Raw genomic sequence first — 20,574 nt, 5'->3', positions numbered from 1 at the left:
TGCCTCAGGATATGCCCTATGAAACGAAGTGTGCCATACGTTTCTTGTTTTCCCCAGTTCGACTCAATATCTTCATATCAGTTATTCGATCTGCAGCGCCACCACTAATTTTCGGCGCTACTGATTAATACTGTGATTGTGGTATCGATAGCTACGATGCTACGGAGTAGGTGGAAGTTCCTAAGTGGGCACTACGACAGACAACGATGCCAGCACCCTCTAGCCGGTGCTGTGGAGGTCTACTAGCTCCATGACAGATTCTGCCTATTTTGATCAAGAACAGATGGCCAGGAAGCTTCGCTTGCTATTGAGATATGTACTTCTTATGATGGGTCTAAGGCTTCCCACCTCTGTGCAAAGTTATGTATTGTAGTGTTGCGGAATAGTAACGAGTTTGAAACGTGGAATATGGTCAAAGTTTCGTTGCCTATGCCAAGTGCCAGAGGCAGTAAGTTAGCCAAGAGGTAAGAGGATTGCACATATATCGGAATGTGTCGTCACTCAGGGCCAGTGGCCAGTTACACACAACAGGCGAGAGAGAATTGCTTAGCATGCGGGTTTGTGTTAGACGGAGATTTTTGTAGAGTGCAAGACAGAGGTATAGCGTCAGGTGTACTGTATTTAACAACTTTGCGTAAGTCTGCCGTAACAACACATAACGCTGGCCAGAGTGACCGAGCAGTTCTAGGCGCTACAGTCTGGAACTGCGCGACTGCTATGGTCACAGTTTCGAATCCTGCCTCGGGCATGGATGTGTGTGGTGTCCTTAGGTTAGTTAGATTTAAGTAGTTCTAAGTTCTAGGGGACTGATGACCATAGATGTTAAGTCCCATAGTGCTCAGAGCCATTTGAACCATTTTTTTTGCAGTAAGGGCGGCCCATCCAGCAGCAGACGTGAGGGGACAGTACCAGCTCTGGTCCTCTCTGCTGCCACTGTCAATCATTTACGCAGGATTAGCAGACATCGCAGTAGACTTGCTCGCCGCCAATGCTGACCACATCAGTGAGCCATCGTCGAAATCATGTGGGGTCTAGGCCCTGTGCATCTGCTGTCACAACTGGGTGAGCCGACGATGCTGGGGGACTGCAGCCTGTTCTGCCCGTCCACCGTGGACGAGCCACCAGGTGGAGCAGGGAAGAAGACGGGGTGGGAGAGAGTACACTCTGCACTACGAGGACGCCTCTCGTGCCGACAGCGCCAGGACTCCAACCCGAAGCCCCCTACGTGCAGCAGCTTGCTGTCCGCAGCCGAGCCGGCCGGCCAGCTGGGCGCCACCAGCCTCGCGCGGCCGAAGTACGAAGTAGGGACATTCCTTCGCAACGTCACAGCATGCGGCGCTGTGCTAGCAAGACTGTGTGGCCCGGAGCTGGTGACATTGCTATGAGTCAAAAATGGTTCAAGTGGCTCTGAGCACTATGGGACTTAACATCTATGGTCATCAATCCCCTAGAACTTAGAACTACTTAAACCTGACTAACCTAAGGACATTACACAACACCCAGTCATCACGAGGCAGAGAAAATCCCTGACCCAGCCGGGAATCGAACCCGGGAACCCGGGTGCGGGAAGCGAGAACGCTACCGCACGTGCTATGAGTCAGCGAGGACTCGGGAAGGTCGTTGGTATCACCAAGCCACATTGTACTCGGCAGAATTAAAGGTGTTATGAATTAATAATGTTTCTTTGGCGTTTCTGACGCGTCCACAGTCATTTCCTAGTATCCTGACAACTGGAGGGGTCACCGCTCGGCCATGCAGTCCAACGTAGGCGACCGGGACCGCCTACAGATTTGGTGTCAGGAGGGGTGTCAGAGGTCCTCGCATCTACTGCCTACAGATTTGGTGTCAAAAGTCCTTGCACCCACCGCCTACGGATTTGGTGTAGTGGTAAGTGCTCAAGGCGATTTTTGTTAATAACTATGGATGCACGTTCTTTGTTGGGAGTGCACTTTGTGAGACCTGCTGAAACCCCAGATGTATCTAAGTTTAAGGGCAACAGTTGGGAAACGTACTTGGTACCAGTCAGATATACTGTGTGTAATTTAACGGGGCATGGGGAGCCATGCACGAAGTTTGTACCAGTAGAATATTCAATTTGTAAACGGTTTGGTCACACAGCGAACAATTGTGGACAGTGTGGCTGGGCAATAACAAGGCGGAAGGATTGATTTTGTTTAGTTGTGCATTTGGAGTCTTGTTTGTCTTCGTGTGTGTAGTGCTCAACTGTGACAAAGGAGTTGAGTAGCTGGTGTTGTTATTGTTCTGAGGAGTAAATTCATTATAGAGTAAGTTGTTGGCAATTTGCAGAAATCATGTCAGAAACAAGATCCGTTAGTACTGATGTGAGTATAGCTGCTCTGACGGAGCAAGTCTCAAAATTCTTAGAAGAGAATGCGCAGCATAAGTTACGTCATGTAGAATTAATGACGCAAATGGAGACCTTGCGTTCGGCGCAAGAGTCGCAAACGGGTTCAAGTGAGTGCAAGTCAGCAGCAGTGTCCAACCTTGCAATATATCCTTCAGTAGCTAACCTGATCACGCCTTTCTCGGGTAAAACAGCAGAGGTTGTCACAGCGTTCATTAATGATGTTTTGGCAACAGCTGCAATGAGCAATTGGTCGGACGTAACTATGTTACGTATATCAAATTTTCGACTTGCATGGGAAGCCAAGACGTTCGTGATGTACCATGAGACGCAGACGCTTAGTAAGGCGAGCACGTTTGAAGAATTGGCAGATGGGTTACGACAAAGATATCGTAAGCAGAATAGTGCAAGATTTTTTAGGGCGAAGTTAGGTAATTTGACACAGAAGGTCAATGAGACAGTGGAGTCTTTTTCAGATAGGATACGGAAAATTAATTCGCAGACCTATGAATTATCGGGTAATCCTGATGCGGATCATGTATTACTATGAGAGGCAGAAAACAGGGCCCTCGATGTATTCCTCAGGGGAATTCCTGCCGGATTTTCTTGTAGGGTTAGGATGGAGAATCCTGGGGATATAGCTGCAGCACTGCGTATGGCAACGCACCTGCAGGAGATAGACATTGCAACAAGGGTTAGCAATGATAAACGCATCTTTGCGTCGGAGAGGAATTGTTACCGTTGTGGGATGAAAGGTCACATGAGGACTCAATGCAGACAGCCGCAGTGCTATGTTTGTAAACGCTACTGTCACAAGGCGAATGAGTGTCGTAGTAAGCAGAATGGTAACGGAATAAACAGGAAAAAGAGTTAAACGGGAACGGGAGTGTTTCGTCCGTCGGAAGACATTCCCGGTAAGCAGAAGTACCGTGAAAACTAGTACAGAGACGGATTGTTGCTTGATGGTTGTTGTAAGGAATAACAGATGTAAGTTTTTGATCGATACAGGGGCACATGTATCTGTTGCTAGTCTAGACCTCGTGGGTAGGAGAAGACTAGATACTCCTAGGTATAGATTACGTGGAGTAGGGAATAATGAGTTGCAATCATTGGGTACAACACAGCTGGTTTTTAAGATTGGAACTGTAGAGTTCGGAAAGCATATGGAAGTGTTGCCAACTGTGGGATAAGGGTATTCTGTGATTCTCGGACTGGACTTCCTCGATAAACACCATGCCAAAATTAATCTTTCACAGCGTACAGTTGAACTTAGTGGAAACTTGTTTTGAATGGGTATAACAGCTGTAAATGTTTCTACGTCGCGAGGTGCATCCGTTGCTAAGATATGACCTATTGAGCCGCGTACAAGGGCAAAAAGATGATTACGCATGTCAAAGTGCCTTCGGGTACAGGGAAGTTAGTTTGGTTGTCAGTATGTACCGAAGTACCACAGCAGAGACTATGTGTGGTGGAGCCACTGCAGAGCAATGAAGCATTGGATAAAATGCATTGTTTTAGTAGGAGGAGCGTTGCGCACGTAACGGATATAAATGAGGAACTGATGATTCCGGTCAGTGTAGATAATTTTGGGGCAGATGAAGTGGATCTCTCAAAGGGTTTAGTGGTAGCAAGTTTGGAAATACTCGACGATGAGGATACAGGTGAATCCCAAGGTGATTATAACATCAAGCAAACCGTCAAGGCATCTGTACTACGTGATAAGATTCGTCATTTGGAGAATGGTAATCGGAGAGCTATGGAAGCTTTGTTATTAGAGTATTTAGATTTGTTTAATTTGGAAGGTCCATCACCAGCAACTCCTATTACACAGCACCATACACCGACTGGCGATAGTCCGCCGGTCTATAGAAAACCATACAGGATAGCGAAACACCTACAACCACTAGTGGAAGAATTTATTAATCAACTGCTAAGGGACGGTATTATAGAGGACAGTGAAAGCCCGTGGTCTGCCAACATAGTGGTAGTTCCTAAGAAGTCATTGGACGGTACTAAGAAGTATAGGTTTTGTTGTGACTATCGTTTTTTGAACACACGAACTGTAACAGATGCGTATCCAATACCGAACATCACGGAAACATTGGACAACCTAGGTCGGTGTAACTATTTTTCGACGCTAGATCTAAAGAGTGGGTACCCTCAGATAGAAGTAAGTCCCAAGGATAGACCGAAGACGACCTTTACAACAAGCCTTGGTTACTTTCAGTGTAACATAATGCCATTTGGGTTGAAAAACACTCCTGCTACTTTCCAGCGTCTGTTAGATGGTGTGCTTCGAGGACTGAAACCGAAGATTGCTATGGTATACCTCGATGATATTGTTACTTTTTCGCGTAACATAGAAGAGCATGTGGAACGACTGAACGAAGTATTTAGTAGGCTAAGAGAGGCAAATCTTACGCTTAATGTAAAGAAATGTCAGTTTTTCCCAGACGCAAGTGACTTATCTTGGGCATATTATCAGTCAGGATGGGGTAAGAACGGATCCTCGTCTAACGTCGGCTGTGCGTGGTTTCCCAGTACCACAGACCATTAGACAAGTTCAGCAATATGTCGGTTTATGTAATTACTACAGACGATATGTAAAGGGGTTCGCGAAAATTGCACATCCATTAACGAGATTGTTAAAGAAAGGTGTTAAGTTTAAATGGAGAGCACAGTGTCAGGAGGCATTCGAGAAACTCAGATACTAATGGCAGACCCGTGCTGATACTTCCTGATTACGAACAAGAGTTCATACTATCTTGTGATGCCAGTAATATTCCTGCAGGTGTTATTCTTTCTCAGAAGGTTAATGGACAGGATCATCCAGTGGCTTATGCTTCCAGGCAACTGAATAAGGCAGAGAAGAATTATTCAACTACAGAGAAAGAAATGTTAGCAGTGATTTACGTTATCTCGTATTTTCGCTGTTATTTATATGGGCGTAAGTTCAAGGCGATTACAGATCACGCAGCGTTGAAGTGGTTGTTGGGGTTGAAAGGTTCTTCAAGTCGTTTAACTAGATGGGCATTGAAACTAAGTGAATTTGATTACGAGGTAATTCACAAACCAGGGGTAAAACTTACGAATGCAGATGCACTTAGTAGAAAAACAGCAGCTGTACAAGTTGTGGGCAAAAGTGAGAAGGAGTGGATAAAGGCGCAAGCTACTGACAGAGAGTGTCAATTGTCCGAACGCAACCGCAGTTTGAAATGCAGGATGGGTTGCTTTGCAGGAAGACAAAGTGCGGACTACGCGTCGTAGTACCGGAGTCGCTGAGGAAAGAAGTGTTGAAACAAGGGTACGACCATGTATTGTCGGGTCATGGTGGTAAAAGAACGACTGATAGACGGGTAGCTGAAAGGTTTTGGTGGAAGACACGTCGCAATGATGTAGAGCAGTATGTGCAGAGAGCAGATTTAAGTCATCAGAAAATTCAGTCACAGAGACTACCTGAAGCGGATCGTCCGTTCGCATTCATTGGATTAGACGTAATCGGAACATTTAACAAGACCCAAGCGGGTAATCGATACGTATTAAGAATATTAGATCATTTTTACCGATACCTGGTAATGGTAGCTATTCCAGATCGGAAGGCAAGCACTGTTCGGAAGCCTTAATATATAACTGGTTGCTGAAGTATGGTGTGCCTGATACTGTAATTACAGATCAGGGTAGTAACTTTATGTCGGAGCTGATGAAGCAGTTATGCCGTTTATTGAAAGTTAAGAAATTGCTGTCAAGCCCATTTCATCCTCAGTCGAATGGACAAACAGAATGGGTTCATAGGACGTTAGTTAAGATGATTAGTTATTACGTAAATTCAGAACACGTGGATTGGGACGTGTATTTAAATCTGTCGACAGGCGCATATAACGCGAAAGTTCATACAGGAACGGGGCTCTCTCCGTATGAGGTAAGTTATGGTCGGAAAATGCCATCACCATTTGATGTGCTCAAACCTCAGGTAGGTTCACAGGATGAGTCAGTGAAGAATTTCGCCAAGAAATTGAGAAAGTTTTGGCAAAGAGTACGGCGTGCTAACACTAAAGCTTTGGAGAAACAAGAGAGTATTGGGCAAAGAACAGGTAAACTGCCGCAATACAGAATTGGTCAATGGGTATTGTTGGCTAATCCTTATGTTCCGAAGGGTAAAACGAAGAAGTTTTTGACTAGATATTCTGGACCGTATCAGGTAAATGAAATAGTGTCTCCCATGAACGTAAATTTGCAGTTACCAACCAAGTCGTCAGTAGTTAATGTGAGTAGGATTAAACCGTTAAAGGGCGCAGTGGATGCGTTACCGCAGATTCCTCCAGCAGTAACAAAGGGTGTGAGGGTACCGAAGCTAAAAAAACAGCAGAGGAACGTTCCTGCCGCACGTAGGTCTAGTGATAAGTAGATTAAGTGTCCTCCAGGAGGAACATGTCGTATATATTGTTATTAGGTAATAGGGTATGTGTAGTTTTTACTTGTCATTTGTGTGTTTTAGACGTGGCAAAGAAGGGAGCGATTGACATGGCTTCCTTTTCCTTCAGGTGCCATGCCAGGATGTGGCCCGGGAAATTTTCGTCAGTCTGGTACTGCTACACTGTTGCAGAGGAGAAGTGGTGCAGGTGCAACCACTGGATAAGGTAATTTTGTTTGCAAGACAATTAGATGTGGTATTGTCAAGCCACAGGTAGACAATTGTGTTCACGTATAATATATGGGGAGTGAGGAATGACGTATGGACACTACAGGATAGGTTTAAGGCACTACAGGTGGCCACGGAGAAAGAGGGGTTGTTTCAAGACGTACGGAACGAGTATCAGGAATTGAAGCTCTTATACGAAAAGCTGAGAAGGCAGTTGCAACAAGTAACAGAAGTGGGCCCGCAAACGCTCGTTCGCAGGAAACGAGCGTGGTTGGATGCAGGGGGAAAATTGCTGAAACATTGTTTGGAACCACGGACGAGGAAGATATAAGGACCTTAAATAGTATGGTGGGGAGGTGCAGGAGTTGGCGGAGGAGACAAAATCGAAAGTGGATTGGCACACGACACGTATAGGTAACATGCAGCAGGGGATATTGAATGTCACTAGAACAGTACGGGAGTTGACGTCAGACCTGGAACGGTATGCAGCAAAGACCAGGAAAGTGTTGAATGGGTATATAGTGCGGTAGCGTTCTCGCTTCCCACGCTCGGGTTCCCGGGTTCGATTCCCGGCGGGGTCAGGGATTTTCTCTGCCTCGTGATGGCTGGGTGCTGTGTGATGTCCTTAGGTTAGTTAGGTTTAAGTAGTTCTAAGTTCTAGGGGACTGATGACCATAGATGTTAAGTCCCATAGTGCTCAGAGCCATTTGAACCAATGGGGATATAGAGGCTATACAGACGAGATTGATCCGAATAGACGGGAAAATACAAGTAGCACCTTTATTGAGGGCATTGGCAGACAGGGTGGATGATGCACGTGTCGAATTGGAAGCGTTATATGAAACTATGTATCACGCAGTGCATGGGCAATTGAGTGCCACTTTGTTAGGTCCAGATCACGTGCTGAAGGCGTTGCTGAAAGAGCAGAAAGAATTCTCGGAGGGAGTGCGTCATGTCGTGCCTCCGGCGAAGCGGAATTTACCGTTACTCTATCGCATGTCTAAACTGAGAGTAATTACAGATCAGACGAGTATACACGTAGAAGTGCAAATACCAGTGATGGGTATCAATTCGCAGTACCAGTGTTATACAGTACACCCGTATCCAATTAGATGGGGTGCACTTGGGAAGTGGGTGCAAGTGCAAACTCGGGAAGTATTGTTAGTGTCAAGACGGAGGAGTGCTCATGTGGTAATGTCTACGGAAGATTTGACAGACTGTTTCAGGGGAAGTGTTTTTATTTGTGCAGCAAAGGAGGTGGCAACCCACAATCATTCGTGTCAGATGCAGTTGTTCTTGGGGAATATGAGAACCTTAGAATGCGAAAAGAAGGTCTTACTTCCGAGACCGAAATTTCAGAAAGTTGGGGAATATTGGATTTACTCTGTGTTCGAACTAGAGATCGTAGTTGTCACTTGTTACAGAAATGGTAGATTTACAGATATATCAAAGCTTGACTTGCAGGGCAATGGGTTTTTGATTAATGGCACTGGATGTAAAATAGTGGGGAAGCATTTTCACCTACCAGCTACTTTCATGGGTACAACAATGATTAACGTGACACAGCCTATCTTGAAATATCCAGAGGAACTGCCACACTTATTGCCTCGCCAGAATCTAACGTTTATAAAGAGTCCTTGGATCCTACATTACTACAATCTTTAAATAGCCTGATTATCTCAGAAAAAGAGCAGATCTCAGTTAATCAACTACTGCAGCACGTGCAGCAATATCGGGAGAAACGTAAGCAAAACACAATCATATTTCGTGTCTCAATGACGCGCATAATATTAGATCTAGCGCTTTTTTGTGCAACTTACTTTTGTATACGGAAAAAGATGTCTCGTTCTGAAATAACAACCGTACATCAAATACCGATGGGATGGATTGGGAATAGTGGAACGTAATATAAATTGATAAGCAATGATAACATTGGAATCAGTATTGAGTGTAAATAGATTATTAGCGGGTAAGAAAAGTTTGACAGTGTTGAAGGAGTAGTTGTAAGATACCTGTAGAGTATAAGGAAGTATGGCGTGCACAATCAGTAAGTCCACAATTATAAAATTCGGGACGAATTTTGTTAAAGGAAGGGGATGTGTAGTTTCACGGAATAGTAAAGAGTTGGAAACGTGGAATATTGTCAAAGTTTCGTTGCCTATGCCGAGAGCCAGAGGCAGTAAGTTAGCCAAGAGGTAAGGGGATTGCACATTTATTGGAATGTGTCGTCACTCAGGGGCAGTGGCCGGTTACACACAAGAGGTGAGAGAGAATGCGGGTTTCTGTAAGACGGAGACTTTGTAGAGCGCCTGACAGAGGTATAGCGTCAGCTGTACTGCATTTCACAACTTCGTGTAAGTCTACCGCAACAACATGTAACTCTGTCGCAAGAAAACCTAAGGGGCGAGTACGACAGATGAATCAGCAATTTAAGTGGAAAGAATGTGTTCATTACAAACGAGCATGACGTCAGGACGTCGCTCGTGCTTTCTTTAAATACGTCAGCTTTGATAACAACAAGGCACTCGCAGTTAGACTTGCAGTTAGATGTGTAATGGGTTGCTGCGTAACGCTCAGCTCGGTGATCGACATGTATTAAGGAGATTTTGCAGTAAGGGTGGCCCAACCAGCAGCAGACGTGAGGGGACAGTACCGGCTCTGGTCCTCTCTGCTGCCACTGTCAACCATCAACCCAGGATTAGCAGACATCACGGCAGACTGGCTCGCAGCCAATGCTGACCACGTCAGTGAGCCGTCGTCGAGATCGTGCGGGGCCTAGACCCTGTGCATCCACCTTCACAACCAGGTGAGCGATGACGCTGGGGGACTGCAGCCCATTCCGCCTGTCCACCGTGGACGAGCCACCAGGAGGAGCAGGGAAGAAGACGGGGTGGGATAGAGTACACTCTGCACTACGAGAACGCCTCTCGTGTGAACAGTGCCGGGACTCCAACCCAGAGCTTCCTATGCGCAGCAGCTTGATGTCCGCAGCCGATCCGGCCGGCCAGCCGAGTGCCACCAGCCACGCGTGGCCAAAGTACGAAATAAGGACATTCCTTCGCAACATCACAGCACGCGGCGCTGTGCTATCAAGACTGTGCGGCCCAGAGCTGGTGTCATTGCTATGAATCAGTGAGGACTCGGGAAGGTCGTTGATATCACCAAGCCACATTGTACTTGGCAGGAATAAAGGTGTTATGAATTAATAATGTTTCTTTGGCGTTTCTGACGCGTCCACAGTCATTTCCCAGCATCGTGACTGTGGTGTCACCGCCAGACACCACACTTGCTAGGTGGTAGCCTTTACATCGGCCGCGGTCCGTTAGTATACGTCGGACCCGCGTGTCGCCACTATCAATGATTGCAGACTGAGCGCCGCCACACGGCAGGTCTAGAGAGACTTCCTAGCACTCGCCCCAGTTGTACAACCGACTTTGTTAGGGATGGTTCACTGACAAAACACACACTCATTTGCCGAGACGATAGTCTAGCATAGCCTTCAGCTACGTCATTTGCTATGACCTAGCAAGGCGCCATTGTCATATACTATTGGTATTGTGAATCATGTACTGTCCACACCGACGTTCACCATTAATGGATGAAAGTTAAGTATTCCACCAGCTACGTCCTTTTTTCTAAATTCTAATTTCTTTGTCTTGTTCCAGACCTCACGCAAGCCTGTGTGAGCTAAAATGCGTGCCTTTCGGCCTCCTCTAGTAACCCGGTGTTGGCTCTCCTGCCAACCAAAACATTGGCGACGAGGCAAAACCGCGTTCTTATCGATATTGCCCTGATTTACTTGTGTAATGGCTTCGCCACAATCTCCAGATGTACTGTCCGAATTTTTTGGCTAAAAGAATCAGCAGAAACAGGCCTTACTGGATGCCCTTGGACAGGTCGTCCAGGGTCAACAGGCAATGCAAAACGAAGCGGCAGCCGCCGCTCCACCGCTAGCGCAGCCACAACACGGTGTTGCACCAACTTTTCGTCCTTTTGATGCTGCACTGGAAAGCTGGACGGAGTGGTATTGCCAATTTGGATTCCATCTCGCCACCTATAGTATTCAAGGTAACGAGCGGCAGCCATTGTTGTTATCATCGGTCGGCGTCCAAAGGTACCGTGTGATAGTCAAATTATTTCCCCGACGCGACATAGCAACTCTGTCCTACGACGAAATTTTGTCTGCATTAGATGCATATTTCAAAGAATCAGTCAATGTAGTTGCGAAAAGGTATACCTTCTTTCGTACAAAACGTATGGCAGGTCAGACTAATCGGGAGTGGGTTGCAACCTTGCATTGCCTTACTAGGGATTGTGCTTTTGAGTGTCAATGTGGACTCCCTTATTCAGATACTACGGTATGTGATGCAATTGCACAGAACGTTTCTGATGTTCGTATAAGGGAACAGATTTTGAAACTCGTGATGACTGGGTGTTGTGTGATGTCCTTTGGTTAGTTAGGTTTAAGCAGTTCTAAGTTCTAGGGGACTATGACCATAGCTGTTAAGTCCCATAGTGCTCAGAGCCATTTGAACCATTTTGATTTTCAAACTATTCAATCCCTCCCTTCAACAAGTGATGGACATATTGGATCGGCAGGACACACTTGACTTTGCTCAGGAATCATTTGAAACCAGCCGTGTGTCATGTTAACCCGCCCGCCGGGCGAGCTGCACGGAGCAGTAAACAGCCCTCGCGCCCGGCCGCGTAGCTGCCGCCAGGCTCTCAGCCACGTGTGCCACGCAGGAAAGTAAATGCAGCGCTAAAATCTTGCATGCGGTGCGCTACTAGACATTCGTGTGAGAATTGCCCGTCACACCAAGCTATTTGCTTTTTCTGTAATTAAAAAGGACATGTTCAGAGTGTTTGCCAGAAAGTCTCAGATCGAAAACTCACAACCATTCCAGGCCCTTTGCTTCGCATCGGATTAGAACCTAGGATACTCAGGCTCATGAAACATCGCCCATGGAAATTCATGTAGTTCATTCCACTCCACCCAGTTCCACTCTCTCTAACAGCGACTGTGTTCGTCCCACAAATAGTGTGCGTCGACATCGCCGGAAATCCCGTCAAGTCGCATGTGATTATATACCAGTGTCAGTTCATGTTGCACGAGACAGTCGCTCTTCTCATCAGGAAGACAATTAACTTTTTGTAGACTTGGACAGTAGCGGCAAAGTGATACCATTCCAGCTCAATACCAGAGCTGCAGTTTCACTGATCAATCCAGACACGTACAAACAGCTGGGCACACCCCCATCGCGTGCCGCAAATGTTAAGTTAACTAGTTATTCAGGTCAAGATCTCCCTGTGTTAGGACAGTGCAGCCTTCTTGCAACATACAAAGGACAAACAAAACTTGTATCACTTTACATCCTTCGTTCTTCTTCTGCAGTGAACTTGTTTGGTTTAATTTTTTTCAGTTGTTTAACTTGTCTATAGTAAGTCCCGCCCCTGCATTGTTCCAGCAATATCTCCAGACTGTTTGTACGTCGGTCCCTACTGCAGCAAACAATCTGGACGATATTGTGATCTCCGGAAAGACGGAAGAAGAACATTTAGCCAATCTCAGAACATTATTTTCAGGTTTTGCGACAAAATGGTCTTCGCTTGCAGAAGGACAAATGTGAGTTTTTTGCTCGTGACTTGCCCTACCTGGGACATGTACTCAATGCCCAAGGCATACTCCCAGTCCCGAGCACCTCCGTGCCATACAAGACTTGCCTTCGCCGCAGCTACAGACTGTGCTGGGAAAAATTAATTATTATCACCGTTATATACCACACGCCTCTTCCATTTCAGCTCCGCTTCATCGCTTACACTGTAAAGGTGTTCCGTTCGTCTGGACGACGGAATGCGGACGCTCCTTTCGCCAGTTGAAATCGGCGTTTCTTCCCAATACTTGCCTTACGCCATTCGATCCCCAGAAGCCCCTTTTGTTGATGGTGGATTCATCGGATTTCGGGATCGGTGCTGTGCTTGCACACAAAGATAGATCACACGATCGCCCTATTGCCTTTGCGTCCAAATTGCTCTTGTGTGCGCAAAGAACTTATTCACAGATCGAGAAAGAAGCATTGGCTCTCGTATTTGGTGTTACATAGTTTCATGATTTCTTGTATGGTAGTCACTTTACCATCATCACAGACCACAAACCTTTGACATCGCTTTTTCATCCGAACAAGCCTGTACCTCCACGTACAGCGCAGAAATTCATTCGCTGGTCTATTTTCCTCTCGCAGTACCACTACGATATCTTGTATCGGTCCACTGATAAGCACGGAAACGCCGATGCGTTGTCCCGTTTGTCCGTTGCTGAGGATAGAGCACTCGATTCTTCTGAACTTGCTTGCATGTTCATTGATTCGGAAACCGATGACGTGGTCGAATCGTTTAAGATTGATTTTCGTCGTGTAGCTACAGCCACAGCTGCCGACCCTGTCCTTGCTACCATTCTGCGTTTTGTTGCTACGCAATGGCCCTTGCCAAAGTCATGGATCGGGGACCCGTTGGTTCGCCGATTTTTTGCTCACAAGGAGAGACTTTTTGTTCGATGTGGTGTTTTGCTGTTGCGTTCAGATAATGATCAGTCCAGGGTCGTGGTCCCGCGTTCGTTACAGTCCTCTGTCTTACAGCTTCTCCACCAAGGACATGGGGTATAGTGAGAACGAAACAAATTTGCTCGTCAGCACTGTACTTGGTTCGGAATCGAAGACGCGATTACGAATATGTGGTCTTCTTGCATGGTGTGTGCCGAACAACAATCAGCCCCACCGCGGAAATTCTTTGCATGGCCAAAAGCCACTTCCCCTTGGCAACGCTTACACATCGATTTTGCTGGTCCATTCTGGAATGCTCGATGGTTGGTTGTGGTTGATTCATTCAGTCATTTTCCTTTTGTTGTCCGGATGTCTTCCACGACGTCATCTGCCACCATCCAAGCGTTATCTGCTATCTTTTGCATTGAAGGTCTTCCTCAAACTATTGTTTCCGACAATGGCCCACAATTAATGTCCGCACAAATTTCAGTTATTCTGCAAAGCCAATGGTGTTCAACATCTGACGTCCACGCCGTTTTCGCCACAGTCAAACGGTGCCACTGAACGATTGGTCTGGACTTTGAAGTCACAGATGTTGAAGTTAAAAGAGTCGCATTCTCGGGAGGACGCGTTATTGCTCATTTTGTCCTCGTATCGCTCTCAGCCCCGAGTTGGTCGCTCGCCGGCTGAGTTGCTCCACGGTCGTCATCATCGAACCTTGATGTCTTTGCTACATCTGCCTCATCAGGTTCCTGTGCAGCGGCAGGCACCTGCTTTTCCTCCAGGCGACGTTGTCTACTATCGTCAGTACCGAGGTTCATGGCGTTGGATCAAAGGGCGCATTCTTCGCTGCCTCGGTCGCACTATGTATCTGGTTTTGGGGGCCTCTGGTGAGGTGCGCCGGCATCTCAATCAGCCGCGCCTCTGTCGTCGCACGGGATCTGCTGCTCCCCGTCTGCTTTCAGCGGCGGTGCCGTCCGGTCAGCGCCCTGGGGACCCATCTACTGGCTCGCCTCAGCCCCAGGTGTTACCGACGCTGCCTTCCATTTTGCCCCATGGCGACGCGCCGCCGCCACCGCCACCGCCGCCTGTTCTCCCGCCCACAGTGGACGCGTCGCTGCAACGGCCGGGCGCCTCCCTGGGTCACGCACTGCCGATCGCTTCCCGTGACCAGTTGTCCTCCGACATGGAACTCTTGCCTGCTCCAGACCATATGTCGTCTTCCCCGGCCCGATGGAGGTCGACCTTTCGGCCCTTCCTGTCTCTCTGCAGGCGCATTCACCGCATGTTGGCGCGCACCCTGTAGCAGGTTTTCACGCGTTTCCTAGCTCCCCGCGGTCCGAATGGCAGGATGGGGGTGGCACAGCCTCGCCTGTTGTTAGCCTTCCCACCTCGTCGCATGCGTCAACATGGGGCCCTCCCCACGGCGGGCGGAAGCCTTATGCCACTACCGTACGCCGATTTGCGGTGGAGGAATGTGGTGTCACCGCCATACACCACACTTGCTAGGTGGTAGCCTTTATATCGGCCGCGGTCCGTTAGTATACGTCGGACCCGCGTGTCGCCACTATCAGTGATTGCAGACCGAGCACCGCCACACGGCAGGTCTAGAGAGACTTCCTAGCACTCGCCCCAGTTGTACAATCGACTTTGCTATCGATGGTTCACTGACAAAATACGCTCTCATATGCCGAGACGATAGTTCAGCAAAGCCTTCAGCTACGTCATTTGCTACGACCTAGCAAGGCGCCTTATCAGTTACTCTTGATATTGTGAATCATGTACCGTCCACACCTACGTTCACCATTAATGGATTAAAGTTAAGTATTCCAACAGCTACGTCCTTTTTTCTAAATTCTAATTTACTTGTCCTGTTCCAGACCGCACGCCAGCCTGCGTGAGCTAAAACGCGTGCCTTTCGGTCTCCTCTAGTAACCCGGTGATGGCTCTCCTGCCAACCAAAACACTTACAACTGGAGGGGTCACCGCTCGGCCATCCAGTGCACCTTAGGGGACTTGGACCACCGGGGCGCCTACAGTATTCAGTTAATATTGTGATATAGTAAAACCATTTCGATGAGCAGTACTGAGAGATTTTCACCTTTTCCTGCTCCTACTCACTTCCTTCATTCGGCCAACCTTTCACTCTACTGGAGCAGACCCACCTGCCGCCTTCAGGGCGGGATACAAAACTTCTCGACGAACTGCGATTAAAATTTTTTTTCCCCTCTCCTCTCATTTCGTTTTTTCCTCGGTACTGCTTTAGCCTTTTTGTGATATCCCCGTCTGGCAGAGTGACTGTATGTTAGTGTTCCCACCATTCGCTATAAGAATTTCATTTGTGTAAACCACGGCTTCGCCACAGGAACAGGCTTCACTGTCCCATCTTGTACGTTTTCAGGCTCAGCAAATGGCGCAGCTGCTTGCTGCCATAAATGGACTGCTCACACTACAAACTGCAGCTACTTCTGTACCGACGCCGTGGCCAACGGCGCCGCTATTTCGTGCCTTCAACCCTGACGTTGAAAGTTGGCCAGAATACATCACACAACTAGAGGCACACTTCGCAGCTTACAACATACCAGGTACAGAGCTGCTTACTTTTTTCAATGTCAACGCGGGTTTTTTGTTGTACTGTGTGCTCGTGAAATTGTTTCCCACCACCCCCCACTTTCGTGATAGTGTAAATGTGGTAGCTGCACGCTACAAATTCTTTCGCCTCCAGCGGCTCTACTCGGTCGAATAAAGCTTGGATAGCGGGCCTTCAGAGACTAACTTCTGATTGTGACTTCCATGGCTCATGTGGACGCCCATGTGCGGATGAAATCATTAGAGGCGCTATTGCGCAGAATGTAGCGGATCACATTGCAGGAAGTAGACTTGCTGGACAGACAAGATACATTAGACATGGCTACTTCCACGTTCCCCCGGGTGTGTGTACTGCTAGCGCGGCACAACACGTGCCCTCCCACCCGCCAGCACGGCCAGCCACGCCGCGCCACTCGCGCGCAAGTATACAAATTTCAAACCAGGTACACACTAAGAAACTGAAATCATGTCCGACTGCTTTCGTGCCCGCCCACGGGACAGTTGCCAATCCCGCCAAGCTCTGTGTTATTTTTGTAATAAGAAAGGACATGTGCAAGCTGTGTGTAGTAAGACAAACTCTAATTCACCAATTGTCTCCCGTTCGTGTGACTCACGTGGGCGTCACCGCAACGGCAACCGCCATAATCATGATTCACATCAGCCTATGGATGTTAATGCCATTTAATCAAAGCCTTCTGCTTCAAATGCTTCGACAGATCGTCGTATGAATCTAGTTTTGCCAGACACTTCCTCTCGCATTCAGCGCGATGCGAGGAAACTTTTTGTGACGGCTCATTAGTGTTCGTTCTGTTCGCATGCAGCTGGACACTGGTGCATCAGTTTCTTTACTGAACAAATCGACGTATGACTTACATTACTCACCCCCGCTTTATCGTTCACATTCCACGCTGGTTGCACTTACTGGACAGGAAATCTCAGTGCTTGGCGTGTGTAGTTTGCTAGCCACATATGGTGCCACGACCCCTACAGTGCCTTTCCGTGTGCTCTGCTGTAGTGATTCTACGAACATTTTCGGCATGCGCGCATTTGAACTTTTAGGCCTCGCTATTCAGGAAAATGTACTTTGCATCAAGGCTATTGACCATGCCGACAATGTTGCCGCACTAAGCGATGATTTTGCTGAACTCTTTTCTGATGGTCTACGATTTGCCACAGATTTTTCGGCCCATGTTGCAGTTAAAGGAATTGAAATGCCTATTTTCCGGGATGTACGCCCGGTACTGCACGCCCTGCGCGACGCCGTAGCTTCTGAACTTAAGCATTTACAAGACATTGGTGTCATTGAACCTGTTTCTGCTTCACCATGGGCTACTCCTATAGTGTGTCTGAAGAAACCAAACGGTTCTCTTCGTATTTGTCCTGACCTTAAGTCTACAGTAAACCCCCAGACAGTGGTAGCTACATTTCCCTTACTGCGTGCTGAAGACATTTTTGATAGCTTGATGCGGGAAAATTCTTTCCCACGATTGACTTGCGGGACACATACTTTCAGATTCCGCTCGACGAACAGTCGCAGCGCCATTTTGTGATCAACACCCACAGTGGATTGTTCAAGTTTCACAGCCTTCCGTTCGGTTGTGCTTCAGCTTCCAGCTATTTTTCGGTCTTATTTGCAGCAGTTGTGGACCACTGTCCCTGGTTGCTCAAATTATCTGGACGATATAGTGGTATGAGGTCGCATCCCTGACGAACATTTGCCGAATTTGCGTGCCTTATTTATTGTACTTTTGCAGGCAGGACAAAAGTGTAACAGAGGTAAGTGCAATTTTTTTGAAACTGATATTCAGTATTTAGAACATATGATTAACGAACAGGGGATCCACCCATTGCCCTCACATCTCAGTGCAACTAGAGACTTGCCCCACCCAGGAACTTGAAAGAACTTCAGTCTGTGCTGGGCAAAATTTCATATTATATTCGGTTTATACCAAATGCAGCGGAGATTGCAGCGCCTTTGCATCGCCTTCGGCGTAAGAACGTTCCTTTTGTTTGGTCTTCGGAATGTGACGCGGTTTTCTACAATCTCAAATATGCTTTGTTGAGTAACCGCTATTTGATTCCTTTCGATCCCTCCAAACCAGTTGTTTTGGCTGTGGATGCATCTTCTCACAGCATCAGAGCAGTTGTCTCACAACGCATTAAATTTGTCGATCGCCCGATAGCTTTTGCGTCTAAGTTGCTCAATTGTGCCCAGCAAAACTATTCTCAAATCGAGAAAGAAGCTTTAGCTATTATCTATGGTGTGAGAAAGTTTCATGATTTCTTTGTACGGTCCCAAGTTCTATTTGGTCACCGACCATAAGCCTTTGACGTTGTTGCTCCACCCGTCAAAGCCAGTTCTGGCCCGTACTGCACAAAAGTTGCTACGTTGGTCTTTGTTTTTCTCTAGCTACAATTACGAAATTTTGTTTCAACCCACAGCCCAGCATGGCAATGCTGATGCTTTGTCTCGTCTGCCTATCGGTCCTGACGAAGTGTTTGATTCTTCCGAATTGTCATGCATGTTTATTGATTCACAAGATAAGGAATTAGCTGATTGTTTTGCAGTGAATTTTCGTCGCATTGCTTCCACGCCAGCCACTTATGCTTCTCTGCAGATTCTTTTGCAGTATATCCATACTCAATGGCCTCCATCTGCCATGCAGGTTCGTGATCGACTTGTTCGACGTTACTTTGCGCAAAGTCCCAAACTGTCTATACACCACAGCGTTATCTTGTTACGAACTGACAATGATCAGTCTTGTGTGGTTGTACCTCATTCGTTGCAGTCGGAAATTCTCCACTTGCTGCACGCTGGTCATTGGGGTATAGTGCGGATGAAGCAATTAGCGCGTCGTCACTGCACTTGGGTTGTGATTGATAAACATATTGAGAATTTGCTTGCTAACTGTCGCTCTTGCGTGGAGCATCAATCTGCTCACCGCCAGCGCTTCTTTGTGTGGCCGACTCCTACTGCGCCTGGGCAGGGCGTTCATATTTGATTTGCGGGTCATTTCAGGGACACCCGCTGGTTGATAGTCATTGATGCGTACAGCAACTTTCCTTTTGTTGTACCTGTGTCTTCTACTACATCTGCCAGTACTATTTGGCGTTTGGCGTCTATTTTGTGCACTGAGGGCTTTCCTGAAGTTATTGTCTCCATCAATGGCCCCAAATTCGTATCGTCAGATTTTGAAGCGTCCTGGGCTGCTAATGGCATTCGCCATCTGACCTCAGCCCTGTTCCACCCCTAGTCAAATGGCAAGGCTGATCGCTTAGTGCGTACGTTTAAGTCGCAGATAAGCAAATTGCGCGCCACACACTGTCACAAGCACACGCTCTGGACTTTCCTTGCTTCATATTGCTCGCAGCCGCTCGGCACCCGTTCCGCAGCGGAATTGCTACACGGCCGCGCCCATCAGTAGCTCCAGCAGCTATTGCACCCGCTGCCGCGCGCTTCGCTGCTTCGCCTCGTTGTGGCTTGGCGCCGCATGGTTTAGTGTTCTATCGCGTTTTCTATGGCAGGCAGCGCTGGGAGCAGGGACCCATCCTTCGACAACTTGGCGGCGCCTTATTTGTCATTTCTGGTCCCTACAGCACTGACAAGCGACACCGCAATCAGATCCGTTTGTGCCATCCTCGGTTTTCTGCTGTTGGTTGTTTTCTGGCAGAATTGGAGGCTTCACGGATTCCGCCGCCTCAGCCCACTACCCCACCGACGGCGCCTCCGCTGCTCGCGCCCCCGCCGCGTTCGCGCATGCCGTTGTCTCCGTCGCCGCTGCCGGTCCAGTCACCTGCACCGGACGGACGCCTCTGGCCGTCGCCACACCCCTGGCCGTCGCCGTCGCCGCGTACCTCCACGGTGCCGGAACCGATGGACGCTGAGGCTGCTGTCACGCCACCGCCGTCGTCGCCCATAGAGGTCGATGCTCTGCCTCCTCATCCGAGCATACCTAGAGGCGGTGCGCGGCCTGGGCAGGTTTTCCACGGGGCGTTTTCCTCGCCAACTCGCGAGCAATTCGGGACCACGGGTGGACAGCACACCCCGGCAGTACCGCTGTCTGCTGCGCTCCCCTGGGTCCCTCCAACCGTCGTCGGAAACCCTACTCAACGACGGTATGTCGTTACAGGGGGGAGGGATGTGCTATCGATAGCTACGATACCACTTCGTAGGTGAAAGTTCTGAAGTTTTTATTACAACAGACACCGACGACAGCGCCCTCTAGCTAGTGTTGTAGAGGTCTACGAGCTCTGTGACAGATTCTGCCCGGTTTGATCAAGAGCAGACGGCCAGAAGACTTTGATTGCTATTGAGACTATGTACTACTTACGATGGGTCTAAGGCTTCACATCTCAGTGAAACGTTATGTATTAAGTTAATATTGTGATATACAAAAACCATTTCTAAGAACAGTACCGTGAGATTTTCATCTTTTTCTGCT

Source organism: Schistocerca serialis, chromosome 3 (assembly GCF_023864345.2).
Source record: "Schistocerca serialis cubense isolate TAMUIC-IGC-003099 chromosome 3, iqSchSeri2.2, whole genome shotgun sequence".
NCBI classification, from domain to species: Eukaryota; Metazoa; Arthropoda; class Insecta; order Orthoptera; family Acrididae; genus Schistocerca; species Schistocerca serialis.
This window is presented reverse-complemented; position numbering follows the sequence as displayed.